The sequence below is a fragment of the Amblyomma americanum genome, chromosome 10 (genome assembly GCF_052857255.1).
Source record: "Amblyomma americanum isolate KBUSLIRL-KWMA chromosome 10, ASM5285725v1, whole genome shotgun sequence".
Classification (NCBI taxonomy): domain Eukaryota; kingdom Metazoa; phylum Arthropoda; class Arachnida; order Ixodida; family Ixodidae; genus Amblyomma; species Amblyomma americanum.
The window spans coordinates 68429578-68452659 of record NC_135506.1 but is presented as its reverse complement, the minus strand read 5'-3'; the positions used below and the strand labels follow the sequence as shown (position 1 = coordinate 68452659).

Sequence of the window (23082 nt, the reverse complement as noted above, 5' to 3'; positions counted from 1 at the left end):
CCCACGCAGGGCGTGTTTTTCGGGACCGACGCGTTTCCAGAGAGTCCCGTAGCCTCCCTTTTTTCCCGTCTTTTCCCGTGTTTTTGCTTCCCTCTTATTTTCGGGCGCGTTTCCCACGAGAGATGAGGCGACACACCTCGTTTACCTCTTTCTCGCCTCAAACTCATCGCAGACCGACTCAATTCTATTCGTTTCTTTTTTTTTTGGAAGCGCGGAAAAAAAGGATCGAAAGGAAGAGTGAAGCTACAAACGTGAAACGGCTCGCATAACGATGCACCCTGCGAACTCTCTAAGTGGAAACAGCCAGATGGCGAAGCGTGTGAAATTCCTGCAGGTGCGGACGCCTTTTCTGCTGGGGTACTGAAAGGCAGATTTGGCGCCGAGGCTGGCTGGCGCATACCGATTTGGAACGTGAAAGTTACTGTCATTTGAGGAGAATTCGTTGAGCGCAGAGCTCGGTTAACCCTTGACGTTAACGGTCGGGTTTGAAAAAAAAAGAAATAAAATGAAACGAGCCATGAAATATATATTTGGACCAATAAAGTTCATATTCTTTTCGAAATTCTTGGGAAAATTTCTTCTATCGAATCCGCTTTGAGAGCTGGGGGCCACTAGCTTTCGCCGGCATTGCAAAAAAAAAAAAAATCGAGTATGAACGAGCTTTCTTCGTCATCGTTTAGGGCTTTGATTTATTGATGGTGAACGCACATAGGCAGACGCTTTGCAGCCTATAGTTGAAGAGGGTTGGAGTATGGTATAGTACAAACATTTTTTCTGCTAAATTATTTGCTATAGTGCGATGATTAAACGATATTGAATCGAAGCTTTTTACTTCACGTCAGAAAATTTCATCCCGTTATACGTTTCATTGACGTCAAACAAAGAAGTGAACAAGGTTATGCGTGAAATTAGGAAACTTTATAGTGAAGTGTTTGGAGAATGCCAGAAGTCTGCGAATTCTTCTTAAGAAGTGCTGACCAAGCCCATCTTGTCCTGGATATTGCATCCTCTGGCAGTTTCCATCAGTACGCTCGCAGATAGTACGCAATGTGCTAAACGCAATACACAAGTCAGAGTCGCGAGTTTCAAGTAGGGCTTAGTGACACATAAGTGGCAGCTAGAAGTCTGGGCAATATTTAGCCATCTGCAGTAATCCGCCATTCATCGTCACAAAATTAAACTGACGATACGAAAAACAAAGGCGCAAGAAAGGTAAAGGGAGGTATAATCATCATCATCATAATCATGGTAATGATGATGATGATGACGTAACACATTCCTAGTACTTCTCACACAGGAATCTGAGTCTAACACGGCCCGAAGAATCAGTCGCAGCCATGGCCAGCCCGGACTGGAGTAGACGACAAGCGAATTGCGTAACGAGACAACGCAACATGATAGCTGCGTCGGGGTATAAAAGCACAAGTTTCGCCAGTCAAATTCGAGGCGAGCTACACTTGGAAAGCGCGCGACCGGTTTGAACGACAACAGCCAACAGTTGCGGCGGCAAAGAAGAGAAGGGCACTTCGCTGCGACAGACCGTACAATAGACTTCAGCTGGGAGTGCTTTAGGCGCTAAACTGTTAGCGCTCGTCAATAACAACACAAATGGTATTATTGGGGCATACACGGCATTAGCAGGGAAGAGGAGTTCGGTTGAGGGGGGGGGGGGGGGAAGAAAACGATGAAAACAAAAACCTGTCCCGCCAGTTCCGAGACTCCCGGCCAGAAACCGGTCAGAGCATATAACGGCTCTTTTCGGAGGAGTCTTGTTGGTGTTTAGACTTGCGAGCTTCGGAGCGGAACCGTTCATTGTGGTCTGTTTACGATGAGTCCCTCTGCATCGCCACGGGACACGGCAGCTGCAGGGTTCTTTGTTTGGCCCGGAATATTAACTGGTGCAGCATCTTTTTTACCGGAACCTATAGGTTTGGAGTCGAGGAAAGGGACGTGCGCTGAGTTTTCACGTCTGAATAGAAAACCGGTTACGAAGAAGGGAAGAAATAATAAAGCAGAATGATGGAAAGGTAGTGGAAAACAGTTCAAGTAGCTGAGATGTAATCGAACTCATGAATTAGAAAGGTTGGGGGGGGGGGGGCGCATTTGACGGGGCAATAAGGCTCCCGTGCAGTTGACGCTGAAGGGCCGATGAAAGGGTGCACGCACATGAACGCATCAGCTCTTCTTGTTGTTGTTTTTGTTTGTTGTTATATACTTTATAGAATATTCATAACCTGTCCGGGCTCACTGGAATGATAAGTGTGCATCACGAAGTAAGCGGTGAATGGGCACTCTGTGAACTCTTTCACAGAGTGTCGCGTGAGTCGACTGAACGTTATTCTGCTATCAATAGCCGCGCGTTCTTGAAATGATTCCGCGCGTTCAATGCAGCTTGGTGCTTGCGTCTAACGCAACATACGTCGTCAGTAGATGGCGCAAAGGTGCATTCAACTGTTCGCTGAAAGCGGTTTTCTCAGCTTTATTACAAACAACTTAAAAGCAGCCTACCGTTAACAGCCGCATTTCCGAAAAAAAAAAAAAACTATTCCTGAATGTAAGGACCTTCCTATATTAAAAAAAAATGGTCTTGGCTACTGGTTCAAGGATCTGTGATTGAAACAGCAACTACAACAACAACAACAACAACAAAAAGAACAGAAGAGTTCAAAATTGGGTTAGAGGTATTGTCATTTGTCGGGTGTCTGAAAACTTGAGCTGTACGCGGTTTGGCTATGCAATATAGCCTAAGACAAATGCGGTGGTCCAATCCTTGTCGAAATGAATGACAACTACCCGCTATCTGCAATGGTATTCAGCTTCTCTGCCGTTTAAAATTTTCACCCGTAGTTAACTGTACTGCACCCGAGAATGCACGGGCATAGTCAATCTTGTTGCATGCCATTTTGAGAATAGCGCGAACATTGTCTCGGGTTTCTGGTGAAGAAGATCTCTAGCGCGAAACAGTACAGATAGCCCTACCTAACCGGTTTCCAGCCTATAGCAGAAACATAGGCTGCAGCCTGTGAGCTGGCGGCCTGTTGTTTAACGAAAATACAGTTTAAACTGACATCCTCATTTCTAGGCACCAATTTGAGAAAAAATGAAACGTGCTAACATGCTAGCAGAAAATGTTCACTAACATGACGATCCGTTTTCTTGTGCCGACATTCGCGAAGTCTCTGCTTGCTCTCAAAGCGCTGCATCAAAGGTCGACGTTAGAAAACCCAAGTGGTCGAAATCGATGCGGATTTTCGAATTACGACGCGTCTCGCAGCCAGCAGTACTTCTTGGGGGCCAGTATAGAGGAAAGAACCGCTTATTGGTTTCCCAGGCGTTTACCAAGCGGGGGACCACAAACGTTGCCATATCGTTACTGGGCCCTCTTTGGTGCCCAAGCTTCGCATCCGAGGCTTTATAGGCTTCGCTAGCACCTGCGTACGAACTGTTTCAACCTCAGATTTTACGTGCTCCCATTTCATTCAGAAGACCAGTCGTGCTGGCTTTTGCGGCGATTCATGGTACCACCAAGAAAGCTAGCTTGTACAAAAAGAGTAAAGCATTATGATTCACCACTTCAACAGCGTTGAAACCTGTTAGAGGAAGCATTTTTCTATACTTCTAAAAACGTTTACCTTGAGGACGTTGCACGCATGCAGTGTGCAAGCATAAGTTGCATAGAAGAGCAACCATCTTTGTACGGTCTGAATGACGTCATCTAAGAAGACTGATGTTGCCCAATTAGTAGGCCATGCACTCTGTCCACGTAAGAGTGCTAGCCTATCAATATGGACTACCATAATGACTTCCGCCAATGTTAGCAAGACTAGAGAGAGGGTGTGCATAGGAGTGTGGTCATTGCGTTCGCTGTGGTCTCAATATACTGGGTTCTTCCGCGAACAGTAAAAATAAAAATAAAATAGGCTTTTTATGGTAAAAATATGGCTTTTTCGGCATAGTATTATCAGTGTTGGCGGACACCAGAAAACCGGCGAATCGTCTAAGTAGTAAGCTGGTTAACTAGTTTTTAATAATGAACTTTTTAACTGGTAGAGTTAGGCGCCTAGTTGCAATCAGATATTTGTAGCCAGTCCTTACATATCAGAGATTTGTAGCCTGTTTTTAGAATTTCGAAAACGCGATTACACTCGGTGCTGTGGCTCGACAAAATTTGGCTACATCGTGCGAAAACACATGAGCTTTCGACAGCATGCAGGCAAAGCAACCCCTCTACGTTTTAGAAATTCGAAAAACTGATATGGCCATTACTAACGGCCGGCTACAAATCTCCATCTGCGTCCAGGCGCCTAACCCTACTGGTTAAAAAGTTATTATTAAAAGTTAGTTAACCATCTTATTTCTTCAGTCGATTCACCGGTTTTCTGGTGTCCACCAACACTGGTAATACTATGCCGCAAAAGCTATATTTTTATCCCAAAAATCCCATTTTTGAAAATTTTTGAAAGCGGATGCTGAAACACCCTGTGTTACTCAATGCTTTCATTTTTGGCATATTTTTTTTTTCAGGCTCTTCTTTTCCAAAGAGACCTGTCTCCGAATTCTCTTCCCGACATGAGTAGCTGGCGCGAAGTCACTACTTGTTCGCAGAGATATCTGCTATTCATTAAATGGGCACTGAACACAACTCCATCCGAGTATTGTTCTTGGTAAAAATTGATTTTTCGGTTCTTTCTGGCTACGTTGACATTTGTCTGGCCGCAAAAGACTCACTGATCGTTGAGAACATTGAACTTATAAAACCCCCCTCCTGCCAACGCATTCAAACTACAGATGTCTTTGCCGGAAAGGAGAGGTTGCCCACTGCTTTTAACTGAACGGCGGCCAGCAGCCTCTGAGATGTGGAAAAAAAAAATTACGTGCCGACTCACGCATTTTCCATCAGAAATGTGTTTCCTAGCTTATAAAGGAGCGTTTTTGGTGAGAAGGGTTTATTTGTGATTACTAGAACTCGGTAGCTTATCGATATAGGTCAATCTCTGTCTTCAGTGGCGCTTTACACAGCTTCACTTTATCTTTTTTTTTTCCTTGAGATTTATTCTCTTATCTTTCTTCTTCCTCCCTTATAGTTCTTCCGAAGTAAGAACACTGACTGCTGTCTTGCGTTTACGAGTCATATTTGACGGGAATTCCAAATTATTCACCCGCACCATTTTTAAACCCGGTTTGGAAGCCCGGCCACCTTATTATTGAAATTAAATCTGAGACTGATACAAAATTTTTTTCCCCCTCTGTTTGACCATTTTTGGCAGTTTTATAGAAACGCACCCATTGCCTGTCAACACGAAAGAACGGAAGGGAAATCAGTGTTACCAACAATTGCGAAGCAGTTCTGTATACAGCGCACATTGACAGTCAGTGGTGGGAAAAAATACGCATATCACCATATGTCGTGTAAGTCAGCCTCAATGTTTCTCAGCCAGGCATCTACTGGTAGGTGCGCAACTGCGACACTCTAAACACGAATACACCTATGTGGGTGTAAAAAGGGGAGTAAGGTGTCATCTACTTCACTCCATTTTGGAAGCAGGGCATGCTGCTCAAGTCGCGTGGTTGATTTTTCATCCCTCAATGTACGGAATGCTTACGGTAGGGAGCGGAGGCATATTTCCACTGCAAATCATAGTAAATTGATGCAGTTAGGAATGGAAGGATGTCTTTATACGTGGCACGGGAGATTTTGAGGTTAGCAAATTAAGAAGCTTAAAACCTCGGTTAAAATCTCCGTAGCTGCCAGAACTCCGAATGTTTTGAAGCGGGAATTTGTTTCCTTTGCCGACCATAAGTATTCCGCAATTTTAGCGATAGTACTCAATCTCAGTGCTTGGGCAGCATACCCTGCTCCTAAAAGGGTATGGGCTAAGGGGCATCTAACTTCCTTTTTACTCAAATCAAGGCTAATTCGTGTTTAGAGTATAATGCTGAAGTGTTTTCCGTAGCGTTAACACGGCTGAACATATGCATTATCACGCAATCACCGGTTTCACCACCCTGCTTTAGGGGTGGCGCATCTAGAAGTAGACGCTTTCTACACCTCTCAAGTATGCCTGCAATGTCCCTGGCATAATCCAGAAATCTTTGATGCCGGCTAGCCTACATCTGGTGACATTACTAAAACTGTGTGCAGGTATACACGGATGGATCTGCGTCACCAAAGCCATCAACATCAGCTTTCGCAATCCCCGCTCAGCATACGAACCGAGATTCATTTTAGGACACAAGTCTACTTCAACCGCAGCAGAGCTTGCGGGCCTTCGGGAAGCGATTCGCCACATCTGCGGAGAACCGCCTCAGGAGTGGTGCATTTTCTCTGGCTGTAAACCTGCGCTACAAATTTTGGGATGATTCCTGCGCCACACCCGCTACCAAGCTCTGGCTTTTGATATTATTAGTCTCTTGTCATTTTTTCAGGAAAAAGGCCACCATATAGAGTTCCAGTGGATCCCGGGACACTGCGGGCTCGATGGAATTGAGACCGCCGACGCTGAAGCAAGGAGCGCCTTCAGCAGTGGCCTGCGTACAGCTGTACCGTTCTCTATAGTGGACACAACTTGTCTCCCTTTCGGAATCGATGAAGAGTGCGACGGCTAGGTACTGCCCCCTGCCAGACACTCGACACATCCGCCTTAAACGGCTAGATCCGGCGATGACCTTTCTGTTCCTCGCAGAATACCACGCCCTGTTGCATGCGTAATCCATAGATTACGTTATAAACGTCGCTTTCACGCGCAAATATTTGCACTTATAGGACAAGCGGACTCCCCGGAATGTACCAGGGTGTGGAGTGCTATATACTATAGAACCTGTTTTAGTACCGTGTCCAGCACATGCACATGAAAGACTGATGCTCGCATCTGCTTTGAAGTCTATGGACACAAGGCCCCTCTCGGAGAATTTGATCCTCGGCGCTTGGCCAGATAGTTTGAAAACTGTACAGGCAACGTGAGCGCTCTCACGACTTTTTAAGCGACACGGACCTTGCCTCGCGTTTGTGATGTTAGAAAGTGTCTTGTTTTTTTTTTCATTTTTTATTATTTTATCATCTGCCCTCTTCCCATCATCAGCATCATCCCCCCATCGTGACCCTATTTTTTTTCCTCTTCCCGTTCCCCAGTGCAGAGTAGAAGGCCAGATATTTATTTTTACGGCCAACCTCTCTGCCTTTCCCATCAATACCACCCTCCCCCCTGTCTCTTTCTTAAGTAGAATCTCGCATAGCTACGTCACGCGTAATTACAGATTTCCGCAACGAATTGTTTTTTGCTAGTATGCCCATATAGTATATAAGAACGTGAAAGCAACGTTAACGAGTGCCTTTTTTATGGGAACAACGTTGTGCACCGAGTGTCAGAGAATAATCGCGGGGCGATCCGGTGCTAATTATTTTAGGACTTTCAACGTTTCCTGCGCAAAGCAAACGCTTGGATGGGAACCACTTCAGCAGCTTAGGAGATTACGGAGGCCCAAAATTTCTCCGCGGTATATTTCATAATAAGACTAGTTTCGATCGGAGACATTGTCAGTGCAATTCCGACTATGTCTCATAGCGCCTCGATCATTCTTATGAAATGGGGAAAAAATTAAGATCTAAACCGAATTTTTTTCAGGGTGTCTTATTTTTACATTATTGTATTTTCTTTGTCTCTGTAGAATGTGCTTTGTACTCAAACCCTTGATTCTTCAATTGTTCTTTGCCTGTTTTCGTTTGCTTTACCTTCTTTTTATCTGCTGTTTTAATACCCCCCCCCCCCCCTAACCCGGCACACACGCACACACTGTAATGCTCCACGGCGCTATGGAAACTGTAAAAAGCAATAAATAAAAAAAAACAGTTTTCTCGCCTGGGCTTCAAAACGTGAAAGAATGCCGCCTACGCGGAATGCGTATTAGGACTAACTCACTCGGTACAAAACAATTCACCTCGACCTTGCGACAGTGGACACAAAAAATAAAATCAAGTTTGCTTAAGATTATTTATTTTTTATTTATATACAATACTGCCAGTCTCAGTAAGAGACCGTAGAAGGTGGGCAACCAGTACAATATAATGTTCAAAACACAAAAGAGAAATTACAAGCAGATCAACAAAAAGAACTCTTACAATACGTGTTACATAACTACTAGTGGGCAGGTTACTAAAGAAAGATGAATTAAGACAAAAACAAATTCTTACCGGTCGTCTGTAGAGGGCGTTTCAAGTAGCTTGAAGTTCGCTTCCACGAGAAACACATTCCAGGGGTGTAGAAAAAAAAAACGAACAAAAAAAACGAAGTCACTCAAATCCACGGCGAGAGCGCGAAAGTCTCTTACTATTCACAAAGAGATCTTCTCAACACTGACGCAGCCGAGTCCACAGCCGCAACCCGGCAAACTGAAACAATGGAGCGACAACAACGACACGTTGCACGATACGCATCTGCATCGGCATACGTCGCACGCACAGCGTCTGAAACTTGCGGCCGGCCGCGCTGCTTGAAAGGCCGCGTACAGCAGTCAACAACAACAACAACCGCGGGCAGGCAATAAACATGAATCAAACGACAAAAAGAGGCAGCTTTCGAAACGCCGGAACCATCCCACGCTCGCGCAGAACCACAAAAGGCACGTATATTTCAACGCTTTCCAAAGTTCTTTCCAAAGTCTATAGCGATGAGAATCAGAATTTATAAGAACGAAAACCGGCAAAAGAAGCCGCATCTCCATTCGCCGCCGAAGGAGCAGGTGGTCGCGTGAGATGTTGTCATGTTGTTTTTGCTTTTCAGTGATGTGCTTAGAAAAGCTCGTTCGCTTTTTATGTCTTTGTTTCTTCTAATTTTGCGCATCGTCCGCTTGAAGAGACTCGCACGCAAACAAGTTCAACAAAAGATTACACGCGGTAGCCTTAAAAACTCGGGCGCAAAAGATGGAAATGTTTAATGCCCTCTCCAGGTGACACGCAAGAAGGAATGAAACAAAGAGAAAAATGTTATAATTAATTAAGTCGATTATAATAACCACCGTGTTAAATCATGAATTAGTTCAATATAGCCAAGCAAGCGGTTCGAAACTGCGACCGAATTCGCTTAATGTTCGACTCTGGAGACATACATACAGAAACCTCAATAAAGATGGAGTTCATTCCACTCACTTTGTTATATCTCTGTTTGGCATCAATTTGAAACAGGTGTGAATGTGTACTGATAGCATGCGTTTTTATTTAGGTCAGCTTGCGGCTGAGCTTAAGCCTAAGCCCAAGCTTAGCACGGGAAAGTAATAGATAGTAATTATCAGTCATCATCCAGGTTTGTATCAGGTTCCGCCCTTACAAAAAATTTATTTACACAGTCTATAGACCGTCCATAGACTTTTGTATATAAGGTCTATAGACTTTCTATACACAAACCCTAGAGAATAGTCTATAGACAATACAAATCTTATAGACAGTCTACAGCCAACCTATAGATTTGTGGCAATACGCTTTCAGTAGACTTTTTCTGTAGACAGTCTATAGACTATGAATAGACAAAATGAAATACCTATAGGAGGCAATAGAGTCTATAAGAAGTCTACAGACTCTCCAAAGACCATTTTTGTAAGGGCGGGCTAATTGGATTGGCGTACTAACACGCCTGAACACGCCGCTTCCTTGTGACATTAAAAAGAATGAAAAAAAAAATGAAGCAGAGCTCTCCGCGCCCTTTTCATGGCGAAAACATGTGCGTTCTACTAAAAAACTCCAAACAAGGCAGGGCTCAACAAACAAACAAAATTTTCGAAAGTAACAAACTGACCGATAAACGCATTGTAAGTCGGCGGATCCTCGCTGCCGAGACCCGGCCGACATACCGACCGTCTAGCCGACTCCCAGACGGCAGACATGTAAACAACTAGACGGGCTTTCTATGTTCGCATCTGTTGTCAGAGGCTATGATGCGTTGCACCTGCTTCTGGGAAACGACCGGCGAGAGAACGAAGAGAACAAGCCACGCACGTAAACCAGCGAGAAAGAAAAGGCAGCTGTGTATCAATATATACCCCCGGGACGGCTGAAGACGCGCGCGAAAACATTGCCGAAGAAAAAGGTCGTCAGGTTACGTCTGCTCGCGGCGCAAGTGTGTTCGTCTTTGGGCCGACTACAACGAGGCTGAGAAAGCAGAACATTTGTTTACGATGTGGCAGTAGATTCGAAATTAAATATTGCTTAAAATCGTGATACTGATGAACAGTTTAGAACTAATGTAATCAGTCCTTTGTCTCCGCGATAGCACAAAACAAACCGGTCAGAAGTAGTGAAGAAACACGACGAGAACATCGGATTACTTTGCTCAATTATCGAATTTATGATATACATTGCGCCTGCAAAAGCACCGCACAAGGCCGCGAGTCGCAACATTTCCGCGCGCGCGCGCGCGCGCACGCACACACGCACGCACACACACACACACACACACACACACACACACACACACACACACACACACACACACACACACACACACACACACACACACACACACACACACACACACACGCACGCACGCACGCACGCACGCACGCACGCACGCACGCACGCACGCACGCACGCACGCACGCACGCACGCACGCACGCACGCACGCACGCACGCACGCACGCACGCACGCACGCACGCACACACACACACACACACACACACACACACACACACACACACACACACACACACACACACACACACACACACACACACACACACACACACACACACACACACACACACACACACACACACACACACACACACACACACACACACACACACACACACACACACACACACACACACACACACACACACAGCATAATGGCGACCCCTACTAGTCGGTTGTGGCAAAGGTGGTGCGGAAAGGACATTATTCTTGCTTATTTACTTTTCTTGGCCTACATAACGAATGTCTATGCCAGACTAACATGTTTTCAAAAGGCTGACATTTGGTTCATAAAAGAAGACACTGACGCGTGTTCTTATGAAAAGTCATGCCTCAAACGAGTTATGTGACATGCGGCTTGAAATGTAAGCGTATGTATACTTTTTCTCGCGGCCGCCATGGTGGCTGAGTGGTTATGGCGCTCGGCTGCTGACCCGAAAGACGCGGGTTCGATCCCGGCCGCGGCGGTCGAATTTCGATGAAAGCGAAATTCTCAAGGCCCGTGCACTGTGCGATGTAAGTGCACGCTAAAGGACACCAGCTGTTCGAAATTTCCGGAGCCCTTCACTAAGGCGTCCCTCATAGACTGAATCGCACTGGGACCTTAAACCCCAATAAACCAAACCAACCAAACTTCTCCTCACGTAATACGCATATATTCCGACGTGGCTCACATACTACGCGATGCTGTCCGTCGGATTACTTATGGCACGTTACGTGCAATATGCGTGCAAATCGACACGAGGTGAGTTACTTTGTGATGGTTGTCTGTCACGTTTCTAAGTACTAAATCATTTAGAGATGCTCAGAACAAGTACCAAGCCTGCTTAAGATCACATATGGAGAGCGCTGTGACATCCGCCTACTGTTTTCAGTCATTAACGAATACTTGTGGCTTCTCTATACTGTACTGTACTGTACTATACTATACTATACTATACTATACTATACTATACTATACCATACTATACTATACTATACTATACTATACTATACTATGCCATACTATACTATACTATGCCATATCATGCCATAATTATACTACACTGTATACTACACTACACTCTATATGCAACCGCTGCAGTGTGAAGACGACCAATGAATGCCACCGACTATACTATTAAATCAATTAAAAAAAGCGCTGACGCATGCACCTAAATTTTATGCCATTGTCTGGAGTGCTGCTCACTGAAATGTTTTGTAGCAGAACGGCTCAGATGCTAAACAAATTTCAGGCAGAATCTGAGTGATTCGATAGGTCAGCTTATAATGCGGTTCTCTTTTTGACTACGGTGTCCATATTTTCGATGAAAACCTACATACCGTGCACGCTGCAGTGCTAAGAATCCTTCCCATAGTTTCAAATAAGCGACGCTATTATAGACCTAGGACAAAGGCTGATAAGGGTAGTGATAAAAAAAACTGCGTTGTGGCTTAACTAACGTATGAATGAAAAACTACTCGCACTTTAATTCTCTCCCCCTGATCTGCTAAGCTAGTACAGATATAACGTGCACAAGAATAGAAAAAAAAAACGAATCCGTGAGTGATATGTCTCAGTACATTACATACATATATGACAGTTCTTTTGAACAGCAGTTGCTCATGACAGGCACCCAGAGCAAAGTGAGAATTCATTCTCGTCTCGCAGTAGTACTCGGTTAAATGAAAGCGCGACAGATTCGTCAGCGATGTTAAAAAAAATTCTGGCAGTATAAACTATTCCATTATACGCAAGCAGAAGCACACTGGGAACCTGTGCGAATAGAATGACTTGAACAGTATGAAAATTATCAAGCGCACCGCTGAGACTAACGCGTCGGCCTACTAGCCCCGGTTATAAATGTTTTTGACAGGAACGCACAAAATCGCCCAAACTTGTCGAGATAAAAACAAATAAAAAGGAAGAAGCAAGGAAGGAGAATAGTTGAAACCGTAAACGCGTAATGTTTTTCTCTTGAAATCGAATAGCACCGCAGTGTTCGCTTTCGTGATCGTCTTTAAACAAAAGTTCCTATCTCTGAAAGGGAACACGATCCCCGATCGGTGGATCTCCGACCTTTCTATGGTGCGGCCATGCAAGCACGAATAGCGTTACAGTTTTTGCCATGAAAACCACACTGCAGAGTGAGAGGTTCGGCCCAATTATCTGTCCACTTCGAATCAAATATCCGAAGGTTTTCGTTAAGCTGGCATTGTTATGCGGATAATAAGGCTGGAGCTTCACAGCACGTCCGTGCTTCCACAGAGCGTAAACTTGACTTCGTAAATAAACTTACGAGTAAATAAACTAAATACGTAAACGTAAATAACATAAATACGTAAACGTAAATAAACTTGCAAAACACGCCTTGAGGCCGGAAGTTATTAACAATGATTATAATTTCACGAATACTGATTTCAAGATGCATACGCCATGTTTGAATTTTGTAGTACAAAGTGAGAAACTAAGACTTGAGGCGTGAGTTCTCAAAATAAGTGTGAGCTGCTATAAAATGTCACAAAAAATTTGGAGGACGCTTACGTTGACACTTTAAGGAAAGGACGCCTGTCTCACACATCTCGGTGGATCGACACCCGAACCGGGCCGTAAGGGAAGGAAAATGAAAGGAAAATTGGTTTTAAGGAAAGGAAATAACGCCTGTCTCACAATTCTCGCTGGACACCTGTACCGCGCCGTAAGGGAAGAACGAGAATCCTTCCCTTACGGCGCTGTTCAGGTGTCCACCGAGATGAGCCATTTTTCGCTCACGGCCTACGCCGACGACGCCGGCTTTCCTGCGACATGAGCCCCTTTACGATGTCGCGTTAAAACAAAAACAAAAAAGAGAAAGCCTGACCCACCTGAAGAAGATCCCAGTAATCGCCGAACGACCTGCAGGGGGTCAAAAGTGTAGGCAGAGTCACACACACTGTCCGGAGCGTCCATCGCGTCTATCACTGTGACGTCGTGCAGCACGGAAGTAGTCAGTCTTTCAGCGGGTCGTTTCCATCGAAGTGACCGTTCGGCCAATCGTCACGAAGGTTGATGCTGTGCGGCATTTCTTCTCAGTTGATCACGGTGAGGCATTGTCGCAACTCAGCAGACACGTGCAGCTAGACGGGGTGCCAAAAGGTGCCATCGATCTCCGCCGACGGCCATAAAATGCCCTGCTATTGGTGTCGCACCCCACATGCACCCTAGTGCTAACAGCGACGGGTCGCTAACCGTTTTCCATGATAACCAACGCAGACAAAACGGGCAACACCATAGCGTATAAGTTCCATATCTTCATAGTGCCCTCACAATCTTACCTCGACCGCACGCGTCGCAAGTTAATACAGCGGAGATACCTTTATGAATGCAGAAGCATATCTTCAAAATGAAATCCATTGCGAGAGGTCACTGGCCAATGAGGACCACTGGTTCGCTATAAAGACTCCCCTCGCACGCAACAAGCCTGTAAGTTTATATTTGATCGCCACGGACACAAATGTAGACAGCGGAAATCCACAAAACAAAGTAGCAAAGAAAGGAAGATTGCCGAAGCTGTAGGTGTATACCTTAAGGGCAGAGACATGCTCAGCTTAAGTGGCGCAAATCGCAATCTCTCCTTCGCTTCTCGAACGAAGTCTGAAATTCCCTGAGCTGAGGTTCGTATGCAAGGGCGACATGCGACGCTAAGGCAAGTACGTGCACACAGCGGCGAACGGCAGCTGAGCGCACGTAACGTCGGCCACCTCTTGAATGCGCGGCCAGGTGGTTACAAGTTGCCACGAATGCCGCGGGAGGGTGCTACTGTCGCCGAATCACATGAAGGCAATGGCCGCCCCCTTTTCTCTTTTCACATTCCTATATCGTGTTCCCTCTTTCTTTTCCCTCGCCTCTCCCAAAAGAAGGTGCTTCTTTGAGACGCAGGCGCCGAGGCAAGTTATTACCCCGGTCAGGTGAGACTTTCCCCTCCCTTATTCGCCGTTATACTTCGTCATGGGAAGAACGGGCGGAATGTTTCCCTATTCCTTCTTTCCCAAACTCCGCCTCCTCCGCTGTGGTTCCCCTTAAATCCCAAACCGCCTTTTCTCAGACGTGAACGACTCTCGCTTCTGTTCTCCTCTCTTCACATATTTCCTTTTCTTGCTGATATTCTAGGCTCCCCTTCTTTTATTGTCGTTAAGCTGAGTCATTTTCTCCCTATTTTGTGTCAACCATGACGTCATGGTTGAACGGTCCAGTACTCGATCGTTTCCGTGATGTCCAATTTTGCTCGTGCTTGTGTTCTTTTTTTTATATACAACGTCTCTCTCTCTTTCTCTTTTTTTGCCACCCGTTTTTTTTTTTGTGGCTAAACATCGGTCTTTGATATGAAACTGATAAATGACTTTGTGTCAAAAATAACACACAAAAAGGAAACACCAAAGCGTGCGCGCAAGCAAATTCTCGAAACCACCACCACTAGCACTTTTCAGTATGCGTAGTGCGATGTAAAGCACTCGTTCCGAGAAATCAGGACTTCGAAGCGGAAATTTCAGCATGCCATCGACACCGGCCAGTGACACAACCGGTCCCGTGATTTTCGCGCGCTTCGCGTTGGCTCTATTCCTTTACAACATGACTCCAGCGTGGAGCCCACACGCGCGCTTGAATTATTCATGCGCTCCTAGTTAGTATACAAAGCAGAAAACGCATTCGCTAAAGTGCGTTGCGACGGCGACAGAATTCATGTGCATGCGTCTGCTGTGAGGGCAGTGTGGCTGCTTGAGTTCGGAATAATAATAATAATAATTTGTTTTTTTGGGGGAAAGGAAATGGCGCAGTATCTGTCTCACATATCGTTGGACACCTGAACCGCGCCGTAAGGGAAGGGATAAAGGAGGGAGTGAAAGAAGAAAGGAAGAAAGAGGTGCCGTAGTGAAGGGCTCCGGATTAATTTCGACCACCTGGGGATCTTTAACGTGCACTGACATCGCACAGCACACGGGCGCCTTAGAAATTTTTCCTCCATAAAAGCGTAGCCGCCGCGGTCGGGTTCGAACCCGGGAACTCCGTATCAGTAAGTTCGGAAACCGAGACCATAGCTCCACTCAGACGAGTATTAGCAGCGATAAAAGACGAACCATCTCTGCAAACGCACCGATATACTGGTACGCTAATGCAACCGCTGCTACTACGACTACTATTACTGATCCACAAACATTACTGATGGTAGTACAGTACTTGCAACTATTTTGGGATAGTGATGACTCAGGGCGATCGGTATATGCTGAAATGCATGTACAGACGCAGCCAGAACAACGCTGAGCACGTTTTGGTCTAAGTATAATCTGGCGTTATGTGGAGGAGATATGAAAGTTTCTTCCGCGTACCCGACAGCACACCAGCGCCATTTTCCAGCGCATGTATTAAATGCTGCTTTACCTGGTATTTTCTAAGCAAGGCGTGAGAGTATTTTGAATGCTGAAGCGTTCTCCATATTACTCTGGCCTCCACTGTACCTATAAATCGTTGCTACTTTTTGTTCATCTCTATCTGCTGCTGACTCTGCTACCCCTGTTGCATTAGTAAATACAGAAGCTCTACCATCAGTGGGCGTACCGTTAGAGGTTCTATATCAACTAGTATTGTGGCTACGCCCATTGTTATTGCTCACGCATTATTAGTATTAGTAACGCCGCTCCTCTATCTCCAGCAGCAATACTAGCAGTCATAACAGTGCAGAAATAGTAATAGCGCTAATTGTAAGTTGCCCGCCGCGGTGGCTCAGTAGTTAGGGCGCTCGGCTACGGATCCGGAGTTCCCGGGTTCGAACCCGACCGCGGACGCTGCGTTTTTGTGGAGGAAAAACGCTAAGGTGCCCGTGTGCTGTGCGATGTCAGTGCACGTTAATTATCCCCAGGTGGTCGAAATTATTCCGGAGCCCTCCACTACGGCCCCTATTTCTTCCTTTCATCTTTCACTCTCTCCTTTATCCCTTCCCTTACGGCGCGGTTCAGGTGTCCGCCAATATATGAGACAGATACTGCGCCATTTCCTTTCCCCAAAAAACCAATTATCAATTACTAATTGTAAACTATAGTAGAGATAATAATAGCAGATGTAGTATAGTAGAGGTTATAGCAAAGGTAGCAACTGCGTCAGTTGCGATACGGTAGCAGTATAGCGAAAGGGCCCACATAACTGTTCAGGCCGACAGAAGTGGCGTATATCCTTGCTGTCAGCATTCGTTGGAGAAATGCGCTTATGCAAATGAATGCTGCATAATTTCTTCGCAGGTATTGTTCGCTAAATGAGACGTCGGTAGAGGCAGTAGTAAACACTGCTACTCGTGGCTGCTGTAATGTAAGTCAGCGCAACGGAATCTCCTTAGCGCGTGCGTTAGCCGCTGACAGCCGCCAGCGCCGCTATCACGGCGCCCTCTACAGTACAGCAAAGCATGGCTGTTTAGACAGAAATATGGTACCGCTGTGTGTCGCCGTGCTTGCGATATGTGCTTTTCTATTGCCGCACTTTGCGGTCCAGGAAAGAGGGCTCGCTGGACTACATGGACTCGCCAGGGCCGCGACGCGACGTCCGTTGCGTAAACGCAGGGCCAGCTCAAGCGAAGCCCTGAGATAAACTTGCCTATTTTATAACAAACACGTACTCGCACATATATGCTGGTATAGGTATGGATACGATTAGTTGCAAGTGCGCAAAAATACATTTCTAGTCTTGCCAAAGGACCGAGCAGAGGAGAGCGGGGGCATCCATTATGAACACTCACACCCAAAACAAAGAAATTAGGTAACGCAGACAGATTAACTATGCAGGGTAGTATTGTTGTGAAACCTGGAGTGCAAAAGCGAACAAACCAGTTCTCTCTCTCTCTCTCGCACGCACGCACGCACACGCACACGTGCGCGCGCGGGTCAGTTGCTGTAGCTATCGTGATATAGGATATCTTGGGGTACCATGGTATGTGAGTGTTGCGCAAAACGGGACAAGGGACAAAAAAGACGCACACAACAAAGGCGTTTCTTTGTCTCTTGTCCCGTTTTACGCTACCCTCACATACTATGCACCACCATTACCGACTTGCCCAAGTTTCTACCCTTGTGAACTATCTTGGGGGTACAGTACATTCAAGATGCAGCCTTGGACTCCACGCTGTGAGATCAATTTTTCTTGTTTTTGGGGGAGGAATCCGTGCGTTTTCAGACCACAAATCAGTCGATTTTTTTTTTCTAGCGGAAGTGAGAACAGGCACCGAAGGAAAATAAGTGAAACAAGAACTTTTCAAAGCGCATACGAACAACACATTCGCGCTTGCTTTTAGAAACATCCAGAGACGATGCAACCGTTTTCGCGGCGAGAAGGAAAATAGCCTCGATCCCGGCGCGTGCAGCGCCGCTCCTCCTCTCTGGTATGCGCCGGCGGCAGGGGCACCAAAGCGCGGTGCACAGTATACGAGTGTGCTTCGCGGTATTTTGCGCAACGAAGGAGTTGCGAACCGCTTTGCGTCTAGATATCGCCACAAATCGAGTCCTAAGATCGTCCGGCTTCCACTGTGTTGTTGTCGGCTGTAGTAGCAACTATCGGAAGCGTGAAAAATGACCTCCAGAACAGTGCGTAGAGCATCGACAGCCGCGGCATGTGTGTGCGCGCAGGCTGTTCCATTTGCACCGCTTCGCAGATGAGGAGCGTTTGTGGATTGCGACCACTAACCAAACGAGTTCCATCCTGTTGGTCGCGTCTCATGCGTGCTATCGACACTCTTGGTGACAGCGGATGTTCAAGAACGTAATTGCACGGAAGGTACAATTGGCAGCAGAAGTTTACGGGAACAGGGTGAGCGAAAAAAAAACAAACAAACATTTCGGTGCAGTCACATAAGCCAATCGCCTTGTATTTATGAAGGTATGAGAACATGCATGCTCCACCCTTGTTAATAATGCAAGGCCACTTGATCGCAAGGCAGCGGTAGAACTTTTTCTTCTTCCGAGAACACCCACCCCGTTCATATCTGCTGCCGATAGTACGAACGTATGCGTATATGTGAAAGAAAAAAAAACAATTAGTTCGCACACGGGGAATTTTTCTGCATCGAATGCGCTAGAAAATCACCATAGATGAAGGTAACTAAAATTTTCAGGAGGCGTTCCGTGAGAGCTGACTGCATGTGGACAGAAAAAAAAGGAAGGAGATGCCCTGACCTCGTTTTGGTTTTCGTAAGTGAAGGCATCGTGCTCTTAATGAGGGTTTGCATGAAAGATTTCGATGCTCTTTTTGGTCACTTCAAAATTGTGCCACAGTGTTCCCATCACAAAAGCGCTGGGCTAGAGCTCACTGCCCCGTATTGCCAGTCGCTGATGGGTATTAAAGAACACAGTTGTATCTTCTGCCTAGAGCCTATGTCTAGATTTTCGTTATTCGGCGCACGAATCGATTCGTGACCAGCTGCTTCGTTGTAAAAGTGATGGCAAAGGCGAAAAATTCGCTCCTCAGATATCCACGTCATCCATCACGAAACAAACTCACCGGCGTTACCTTTTCGGGCAGTAAACTGGGTGCATGCACATTAGACCTATTTGGCAAATAAAATGCGACTAACATCACATTTAAAACAGCCAAGGAGTTGATTAGCTTAGCTAGCTTCCAACAATATTCCAAGCTGGTTACCATGAACTATTTCTCAAACTCAGTCAAATATCACAGAAAGTTGCCCTGCATTACTCCCTCGACCGCATTCGAAACCAGCGCTACGCCTACGCCGTTTTTCAACACGTAGGGTACACCAAACTCGTCGAATTTCTTTTTATCTATATCAGTGATCGTGACGATGGTGGAAGCGCCTGCGACGCCATAATCCGCTGGTGTTCCAGCCATTTCTAGACGGAACGAACTCACTGCTGCTTGAAAAGATTTTTCTATCGGTACGCAATTTTAGAAGTCGAAAAATGAATGCGGAAGCTCCGAACTTCCGCTTTGTGCTGTGTGGGTACCGTTTGGTGTGTGCACCGCGAATGCGATTCCACATACCAGCAAGGCGGTCGTTTCCAGACTAGATACTACAGTCCGTTTCATACATCAGGTGCAACGCTGTCAAAGCTAGCGCTCTTGTCTGCGCTGCCTGAATCCGCGACCAAAAAGTAGTGCGTTCCTTATGGTGAGCGAAACATAGTAAATGATATGCCTTCAGGCTTACTACATAACACATTTGTCACGAGCTTAATTAAATGCCCTCTTATGGCAGACGACACGCTGTCGCTTTCTCGTGCCGTAGACCACTCGGTCATAGAACAAGCGCGGAGTAACACGCCTCCCTCTATTTTCCCGTCCGGACTACTTCCGTACCTTTAGCAGCCTTGCAGCTGATGCATGAAACGGAGTATAGAGGGCGCCAGCTTCGCAAGATGGCGACGTTCATGATAAAATGGCCTACAGTAACCCCCACAGGTGATCCCTCTGAACTCACCTGCTTACGTCTGCGATGCGAAGGGCCAGTCGTCAGCCATGGCGAAGCTCTCCTGGTGTTTCCCTGCCAAGGAAGGAGTAATAAAGGTGAGACGGGAAACAGACGCGCAACGCTAATAGCTCGCAGGCAGGCAGTTAACTATGGGTAGAAAGAATCGAACAAAAACTTTGGGAACACTTAAGTTCACCTTAAAGAGCAACTGCACCACTTTTTTAGAATTCCGCGATAATCAATTATTCAAGTCTATATAGGCCATATGTAAAGCGTGCCAAGTGTTTTTGCGATAGCATTTAAAATAGTGACGTAATCGACGATTGATTATGAGGCTTCTTCTCAAAGCACCAAAGAAATGCGGGAAAGTTTGGGGTGACGTCACGGAAGGTAAGATTTCAAATTACCGCTGCCGTCAACCACACCCTTCCGTGCCTCGTTTGATGCTGCCAAACAACTGTCGGCTGGCTTTGCTTTCAGTGGCGTTGGTGTTTTCTCTTCGAAGCAAGCTGCTATGCGTTGGAAATGCACCGGTACCTTCGATGACATCACCATGTGCCCCCCCCCCCCCCCCCCCCCTGGTGCTGTGTACTGCGGAGAAGCTTGAAATGGCATCGCGATTTTAATCAGCGGTTACGTCATCATTTCAAGTGCTAGCCGAAAAGGACTTCGTATGTTTCACCTGCAAGTTTCACACGTCTGATCCCCTTAAGCTCATCTATTTCTAAAACCTATGCAGTTATCCTTTAAGAGTATGACGCCATAGCGTTAAATAGTCCCTGCGTTTTGGGGGACACGAGTTCACCTCAAGAGTATGACGCGATACTGTTAAATGTTCCCTTCAGTGGCTTGGGGCTCCCCCGGCGCACCCAATCGCAGACATCGTCACGCTTGTTGCCATCACATACCGCTTTATTACACATCATCGCGCGTATTAACTGGTGACGCTAATGAGTTACTCTAATTAACGAAGTGTTTTTATAATTTAATTAGCCTACTGTATGGTATGAGGAGCTTGTACAGTCGCGGATAAAAATGATTAGCACTAGTGACGTACCAGCGCAGCGGCATACAGCAACGCTGGGCGCTGCTGTTGGGGACACGCCGATAAAAAAGTGCCAGGTGTGTTCGGAAAGCACAGCGCCGCATTAGCCGCGCGATGAGATTTTCACCGCTGTGGTGACGTCATTGTGCTAATCTTTTTTACTCGCGACCGTGCGCAGCTTCCATTTATCCCTCTGAACAACCGATCTTTAGTGGTGTCCAGGCAGTGTGCCCGGCTGCCGACCCAAAGGAAAACGGTTCTATACCGCTTGACCACATTTCTTTCTTTACGGCAAACCTGCTTTTCTGCGTCACTAGGCTCTCGACCAATCAGTATTTCCAGTCACAACGACGCCGACTTCGGTTTTTCCGCCTAACCGGGGCTTTCACGCTGTTGCGTCAAAACGCGCAGAGTCTTGCCACGTAAGTTGACGGGATGTCTGGCATTCAGTGGGTGTACATCAAGAGGAAATAGCGCTTGGTTCCTTAAAGTGCGCGGTCCTTGTTGGATCACGATGACATAACGCCGCTCACGACATGATGGGTCAAGTTAATGGTTTATGGGAGTTCAACGTCTCAAAGCGACTAAGGCTATGAGGGACGCCTTTAGTGGAGGGCTCCGAATATTTCGACCCCCCATAAGGTTCTTTAACGTCCACTGACATCGCACAGTACACAGGCCTCTAGAATTTCGCCTCCATCGAAACGTCAAGTTAATGAAGACGACTTCCATGGCTTCAGTAAACGGATCCTGGCACATCTGCCGATGAGAGTGAGGCTGCATTGAAAGGGGAGGTGGCCAAGAATGGATGCTTGGTGCGTCAAGTTCTGATCAGGCTTTATTGAAGGAGCAAGAAAAACAAGGAAAGAGTCTAAAAAGTTGATAAGTGTCGACCATAATGGCGCTGGTTAGGCGCACGAGTATTGAGGACCCTGCGTAGAACGTAAGACCATCAGGTGATGTGTACCTGATGCTATTCAGCCGCCTAAGCAAGTACCACAACTTAATTAATTACGCAATAAATCATGGGAGTGCTAGGACAGTTCCTTATCGACTCAACAAAATATGGAAATTTTAAGCGAATTCGTTGGGACTGCTGACATCAGGCAGACTGCTCAGACTCTAAGCAATATGAAATGCTTAGTCGTTGGTTGAATTTTCGCGAGTTCGCTAACGGCAGTAAAAGAGCTTATGTGGAATCTTGCCTTCGATAGCCTATCCTCTCAGGTAATGACCGGAAAGAGAACATAACTGCGAGAGGTGTAAGACCAGTGAGCTGTTTTCCAGTGTGAGACGACAGTGCTAGTAGCTTTTATTAACACGGTGTACGCGATAAGCTGCTGGTCGCGGTTTCAAAAGAAGCAAACAAAGAGATAAACAAAGCATTACATTTGGTGTTTACGGTGCCTAGGCCTGTTGATTTCCAGTATCGCTTCCTTAAAGGCGTCATTAAGGTTTTGGGTGCATAAGATTTGGCTTTTAAGTGCGAATGGCCAACACTGCATGTGGGTGCAAGAGAATTGATTAAAAAAGCTATGTGGCTGCGATTATCGTTATTTTTACCAGCTATAACTACATCGAATCAGGGCGATTTGAGGCAGAATGCATGGGCATAATCCCACTTATTTTCTTTACTTGTACAATGCTTCAGGCCATAAAGACCCTAGCAGTAGTGGGGTACAATAGAGCACAACAGAGCTACACGACGCAAAGTTTGTACGGTTGAGTGCAGGCGACAAAGAAAACAAGCTGCGACAAACAAGCAAAAAACCAAAAATCTTGTGATTTAAAAACTCGTCCAATCGCAGAAATCACATTTTCGGATGCGAACCCGAAGTAGATTGCTATTTGGCAGCAATCCTAAGAAAAAATGAATATTTAAGGTTGTTTGTGTGGGCGAATATAGGAGTTAATCTACGTGGATGGTGACTGATG

At 46.0% G+C, this 23082-nt stretch overlaps 1 protein-coding gene across 1 annotated transcript in view; it reads right to left on the bottom strand.

Moving 5' to 3' along the window:
* Positions 1–20171, bottom strand: part of FoxP (forkhead box transcription factor P) — a 548205-nt gene extending 528034 nt beyond the window's left edge. Inside the window, 1 exon segment of the mRNA XM_077639369.1 lies at positions 20112–20171. The gene's annotated coding sequence lies outside the window, so the exon portion shown is untranslated.
* Between the last annotated feature and the right edge of the window lie 2911 nt (positions 20172–23082).